Source organism: Girardinichthys multiradiatus, chromosome 20 (assembly GCF_021462225.1).
Source record: "Girardinichthys multiradiatus isolate DD_20200921_A chromosome 20, DD_fGirMul_XY1, whole genome shotgun sequence".
In the NCBI taxonomy this organism is placed as follows: Eukaryota; Metazoa; Chordata; class Actinopteri; order Cyprinodontiformes; family Goodeidae; genus Girardinichthys; species Girardinichthys multiradiatus.
Genome location: NC_061812.1, coordinates 12,281,222 through 12,287,847, shown reverse-complemented (window position 1 = coordinate 12,287,847; position 6,626 = coordinate 12,281,222). Strand labels below are relative to the sequence as shown.

The following is a 6,626-nucleotide window of genomic DNA, read 5'->3' as shown; positions in this document are numbered from 1 at the left end:
CTAGGTGAAACGACTAAAGGAGCTACATCCATAAACATTTACTTTTTCTTCCCATAGAAAGTACTTTTGGATCAGTGCTTCTGTGTTCTTTTTGTGTCTCTGCTCTGTTCTCTCAAATCCCCAGTTGTTCGTGGCAGATGGCCGCTCACACTGAGCCTGGTTCTGCTGGAGGTTTCTTCCTGTTAAAAGGGAGTTTTTCCTCTCCACTGTCGCTACATGCATGCTCAGTATGAGGGATTGCTGCAAAGTCAACACCAGTGACTGTCCACTGTCTCTACATGCTCATCAGGGAGGAGGGAATGCTGCAAGTCACTGACTGGATGCAATCTGCTGGGTTTCCATAGATAGAAAAACTTTTTATCCAATTTGAATAAATAACTGAATCTGACTGCACTGTTCAATTGTTAGGATTAATAGGAATGTATGTACCTGACTGTTGTGAAGTGCCTTGAGACAACATGTGTTGTGAATTGGCGCTATATAAATAAAACTGAATTGAATTGAATTGAATTGAAAATACATCTGGGACAGAGATACAGTAATGACAATAATGAGAGCATTATAATACCCTCAGCATAAATTCTGATCCAAGTTTTGTATAGTTTGATAAAAACAACTTTAATACAGCATATAAGTTTCCCTGACAGCAAATTATAACTTAACTTGTTTGCTTTTGCAGTGAAGAGAAAGTGGAGTATTTCTGTTACTGTTTGAGACCTGATGTCACAGCTTCAGTGTAAATGCAGACGTGAGACAACATGTTCTCACAAAGAAAGGTTTTGATTTCTGCAAATGTGTCATTGACTCCCATAATGATCTCTAAAAAAAACATTTTCAGTCTCACAGATGTCACACATACACTGCAGGCATCTTCTTCAAATGTTATCTTTTTCTCACTATAGCTGCCAATGTTGCATTCTGTTTTTAACAGGATAATGGCGGTGTTCTGAACTTAAAGTTAAAAAGCTGTCCTTTTTTCCTCTTCTCACTTTAATTAGAAGGTTTGAGCTCATAAACACATGCTTACATAAAGGAACTTACTTAGGTGTTTGTAGTGATGATAAATAAGCCCACAGCCTTTATGTTTAATACCCAGTATATTATTTTCCTGTCAGAGTATAATTGGAGCCCTCCAAAGTAAGATGTAAAAGTACTTCATACATTCACTGGGATTCTGAATATTTGTTATAAGGTTCAGTCTCCTAGTTGCATCCCATTTGTTTGTCATTGTTGTTTGCAGTAACGATACATGTTTAACAGAGCTTGTTCAATTGTTTCTATTAAGCTAACAAGCTCATTTTTTCACCAACAAAACAGCACCCTACATATTTAAATGTCACACAGTTCCCAAAAGTGATTCATATACAATTATTCGGCAAATACACAGCATTAACTCTGCTGGCACACAAAGGGCTTAGGGTGTAAATTCAGAATGAGTCTGGCTGGATTCTCTGTAACTCCTCTCGAGTAACAACAGCCTATGAAAGATTTAGTGCCAGGGTTTCACTGCAGAGAATATCTACTGTAGCAAACCCTAACTCAAACTCACTGGATTTTAGTAGAAATATTTCACATATTTTCCCTCTGATCATAACATTCATTTCTAATTCAGATGCACTCATAGAGTTTGACATTTACATCTATTAGTTATTTTCAGATTGGTGAAAGGTGTCTGAAGTACAAGGCCAAAGCTTGACAGTATATACAAGAAAATTGTGTATTTGAATGCAAACACATTGACCTACTGCTATAGGTTCTTCCAGTATCCTTGTTTCAGTTATTTCAATATTTTCAATATTTGAATGTATTTGTTACAAATTAACTGCAACACCGTTACACTGACTGGAACACATGTAAGTGAAAACACCTTGACCACTCTTTATGGCAAAGGTTCTGATTGCAGGTTGTGTAATAAACTATTTATGCAGTTAGTTGGGCTGACTGCAAAATACTGTTATTTAACAGAAAAGCATGTTTTTAATGCCCAAAGCTCTGTCCAGGCTTTAGTCTTTGGTTCAAGACATTCAGCATAATGGTCAAGGGGATCACATTTACACAAAAATATCAGAATGCTATTTCCAACGTTGGAAATAAGGAGCCAAGAATGCCCCAGAAGGAGCAATATGTATGTAATGTTTCACACTACTACAAACACGTGGAAAAGTCTTGTTTAATGATGAACACGTCTTCGGTTGCAATTATGCAGACTTTCAGATAAACTCAATAAAATCTGTAGTGTTTAATCTCACATTTTCTTTCTTTTTACACACAAGAAAACTGATTTAATAGTGTAACTCCAGCCCATAAACACAAAAAACTGGGGTCCCTTTAAACTGTTAATACCACATATTCCCAATTGTGATTAGATGCATTGAAAAATATAAAACACAAATCTACTGTGAACATTTTCAGTGTTTTAGGACATTATTTGTGTAGTATAATTAAGATATGTTAAATTATATTTATATTTATAAACCAATTAATCTCTAAAAACAATCTGAGGGATGAATTATTTAGTTTTCCATTGTGCAATCACCATTGTATATTACAAGAATTAGGAGATGTCTGTATATTATGCCGGATTTAAACCTTTATTTAGAATTAACATTTCAGAATAGAAAAAGAATCAATGGGAGATATCAGCTAAAATCAACAATCAAGTTAGTTATTTACTAACAAATTTCTTGAACTTTTAATAACCTCACACAAAACAAACAAAAACAAACCTATAAAGCTAACAAACAAATAAGCAACAAAATCTCTAACCAGAATCAGCTTTATTTGCCAAGTCTGTGCTCACAACATGGAATTTGAAGGTCAGGAAAAGGGCAGCTAAAGTCTCTGCAGACCCCACACATACTGGACCCAAACTGTTTAGACATTTATCTTCAGGTCGGTGTTTTAGAGCAATATTTACAAAAACCACTAGCCACAGAGACGGTTTCTTTCTCCAGGCTGTCAGTCTGATGAACACTTAACAATCAGAATGCCCAGATCAACATTTGTCTTCCTCTTTTGTAAAAACACTGTGTATATACTACATATTTACAAAAAAACTATTCTTATTTTTTATTATTTATTTCATATACACAAAATAATTTCTCTCAAATATTGTTCACAAATCTGTCTAAATCTGTGATAGTGAGCACTTCTTGCATAGATAATCCATCCCACATTGCAGGTGTGGCATTTCAAGATGCTGATTCGACAGCATTATTATTGCACAGGTGTGCCTTAGGCTGGCCACAATAAAAGACCACTCTTTAAGGGAGAAGGGAACAAATATGAAAGGGAATTTAAAGCAAGATTTGGTGTCAGCTTAGATCCATCAGCTATCAGCACCAGAACAAGAAATAGCACCTCTCATTTCTGCTCATTTCCATCTGTCAAATGTAGCTCTAAGTTTATTGTACAGAATGTCTCTTATTGCATGGGCTTTCGGAGGTCTGGACATTCCTCACTTTGCATCCCTCCAGAACCAGGTTGCTGATCAGAACAGAAATGCACTTAAAGAAAATTACTTTGTTCTGTGTTCTGTCTTTTTTTGTATCTGCTCTGTCCTCTCAAACCTCTAATTGGTTGGATCAGTTGGCCACTCATAATTGACTCCGAGAAGAGCAGATGTACTTGTTACAGCTAATGGAGATCAAAATGAATACAAATACAAATAATGAGCCTGGTTCTGCTTGAGGTTTCTTTCTTTTAAAAGGATGCTGTTGCTTTCCTCTGTCACCACGCTCTAACTTAGGGGCAGAGATTGCTGCAAAGTTGTAGACTTGAGTGGTTTTTTTTGGAAAGATAACGTTTTTTACTACTGGCATTATAAACAACATTTGACTGCATCATATCATAACTAGGATTGATTTGGAACGTATGTAATTGAATTTGGATCTCTATACAGGCAGGTTGTTCTAATTACATTTTTTCTGTATTTAAAGTTGGATCTGTTTGTCATGCGAGGTGCTTTTAGATTACTTTTTTAGTGAATTGGCACTGTATAAATGTCTAAACCTAAAAAGGGATCTGGGAAAACAGAGGTCCTGTAGGTGAAGTCTGAGGTGTGTGCACAATACAAATGCATAAACACATTTTTATAAATAAATGCATATTGAATTTAAATTGTTGGTTACATTTTCAAGACAAATAAACAGAAATTTGCAAATATTGTATTTACAACTCAATAAATCAAATTAGACAACAAAACATGTTAACATTAACATAATTCAGATCTAAATTAAAGTGAATTATATTCATTATATTTTAAATGTCCTTAAAAAGGACTAGTTTTATTCAAGACTAAAAATGGCTTTACAGCTATGCTCATAAAAGAAATGTATGCGTAATATTTGATGTGTACTTCATCAGTTTCCCAGATCATTCGTTTAAGAATATTTTTGTAACTTTTTCAGGCAATATTTTCCTTTATATTTCTGTAATAAAGTAAATGTGGTCCATACCATCACAGGCGACTCCGACACGCATTCAGTCCTGCAGCCGCTGACGCGCACTCGGGAGCGCGCAGCCCGATCTGGTGTCTTTCCTCTTCCATAAGGGGGGAGGAGAGAGTCCGGATGCTCGGCACATCATCCCGGAGAGCGGACCACGGAGGTGCTGCCGCTTCTGCTGCTGCTGCTGCGCTGTGCTTGTGTCCCACCTGCAGCCATATGACCCAGCTGCCGCTTAAATCCGAGACAAAATCAAAGGAAAACGACAAACCAACATAAAGTAAGAAAAACCTTCACACAGGCGTTGCGTTTAAATGCTGTATGTTAATGTTTCTACACTGCATGTCAAAATGTAAATGAGTAGCGTTTTTCCATGCTTTGGAGTATTTTTGAGACGTGCGTGTTTGCAGTGACATGTAACGTTATTGAAGGAAATGTGTCCCCAGAGTTTCTCTGATAAAAAACAAAATGATTTGAAGAGTATAACTCAGTCAAGATTTGCAAATCAAATTTAGTTTCACACCATGAAAAATAATCAGTGACTCTTTTCCAATGAAAGCTCCATAACAAAGACATTTTGCAGGGATTTCATGAAAGATCAGGCAGAAATGGAGAGAATATCTCTTCTTCACAGTTTATTGTTGGAGAAATGAAGCAGATGTGACAAATACTTTTAGTTCTTATGTTTTCAGTCAGCAGAAAAACAAGTGAATCCTGTTTAAATGGTCAATGGACAGAAACTCTTATTAAATAAGAAAGAAGTATTTGTCAAATTACCCAAGGACACTGACAATTGTGGTTAAATTGAGCTCTCAAGTTGTATGCTTTTTCTGAGTTCTTCTAAAAATATAGGAAAGAAGTCTGTCACTGAAATATCTCTATTTTGTGAGGGCCAATAAAAATGTTATTTCTGCAGAGTATTATCAATGTTTTTGTTCGTTTTTCTTTCTTATCCTCCTGATTTCGGTGCAGGGTTTAAAAATATCAAAAATTGTTTTCGATTTTTGCTTTCGGTCTCAACATGAGCTGCAGCCTTTCTTCCTTTCACCCTGTGTTAGATAATTGTTGATCAGTTGTTCTCCACCAACGCTTCACAACTTGTGTTAAGTGGTGCCAAATGTGGCTGCATCTGTTTGGTCTCTCACCATTGGCTGGCAGTGAGGTCAGTGTGTGCTACTCACTTCATGAAAAGGAGGAGAAGCAGAGGGGGAGAGAAAATTTGGGGTTCATATAATTAGTTTGCATGCTTCACTTAATAATGTCCAAACAGGAGTGTTTTCCCCCCTGCTGGCGGGTCAAACTGTTCCCACGTGGAATGTCCAAATACAGACACAGGTGTCCACATTTCAGGGGTCAGCAAAGAGCAGGTTTTGTTGCTGGTTGCAGCAGCCAAAGTTTTGTATTTGAGTAGACTCAGCTGGTGTTCTTTCCTGCTATAAATAAATTGGTGGCTTTGACACATTGTACCAACTTAGACAGGATAAATCCTCGATTTCTATATCTTTACCTCCTCTGTCTGTGTTACATCTCATTTTTTCCTTTTCCCCTCCGTTTCTCACCCTCTTCTCCTCCCCCTTCCATTTGTCTCTCTCGTTCTCACTTCTCTCGGTGGGATGTCTCATGTTTCGCTTCTTGGTGTTGCTTGTGTCTCACAACATTTCATTCTTTGTGTGGGTGTCAGAGGAGGTCTTCCTGCTGTGAGTTTTATGCATGCAATGATTGAAGAAGAATTCAAATGTTGCTGCACTCACACCAGTCCCCACATGTTGTTTTTATTATTTTTTATTTATTTAACCTTTATTTATACCGGTTGTCTCATGAAGATCCACGATCACATTTACAAGATGTTGTTGATGTTGCTCCACTTCTAAGACAATGTTCTGGTCTCATCCCCCATCTGTTGTACCTGCAACCAAATTACCACCTAATTGTTTTGTGTCTTCTCTGCTCTCTGCTCTGCTTCTGTTGCTGACAGATGGACCTTCCTTATGGCTTTTTCTTTTTTTTTACACTGCTTCCAATGGCCTTTGCTTTCCACACCTACAAGCTACAGAAATCCCCTCCAGTCAATGTGTGAATCCCACCAAAGATTGTGGAGGATTTGACAGACAAAGCAGTTTTGTTGTGCTGAAGTCAGTGGTATTGGCCCCCGAGGAAAGGAAGTTTTATGATGTTAGCTGT

At 37.1% G+C, this 6,626-nt stretch overlaps 1 protein-coding gene across 2 annotated transcripts in view; it reads left to right on the top strand.

The window, feature by feature from the left end:
- The first annotated feature begins 4,548 nt into the window (after positions 1-4,548).
- Positions 4,549-6,626, top strand: part of draxina (dorsal inhibitory axon guidance protein a) — a 30,146-nt gene continuing 28,068 nt past the window's right edge. The window contains exon 1 of one of the 2 annotated variants that reach the window (XM_047346658.1): positions 4,549-4,725. The gene's annotated coding sequence lies outside the window, so the exon portion shown is untranslated. The remainder of the gene's footprint in view (positions 4,726-6,626) is intronic. The other variant, XM_047346657.1, reaches the window with a different exon arrangement.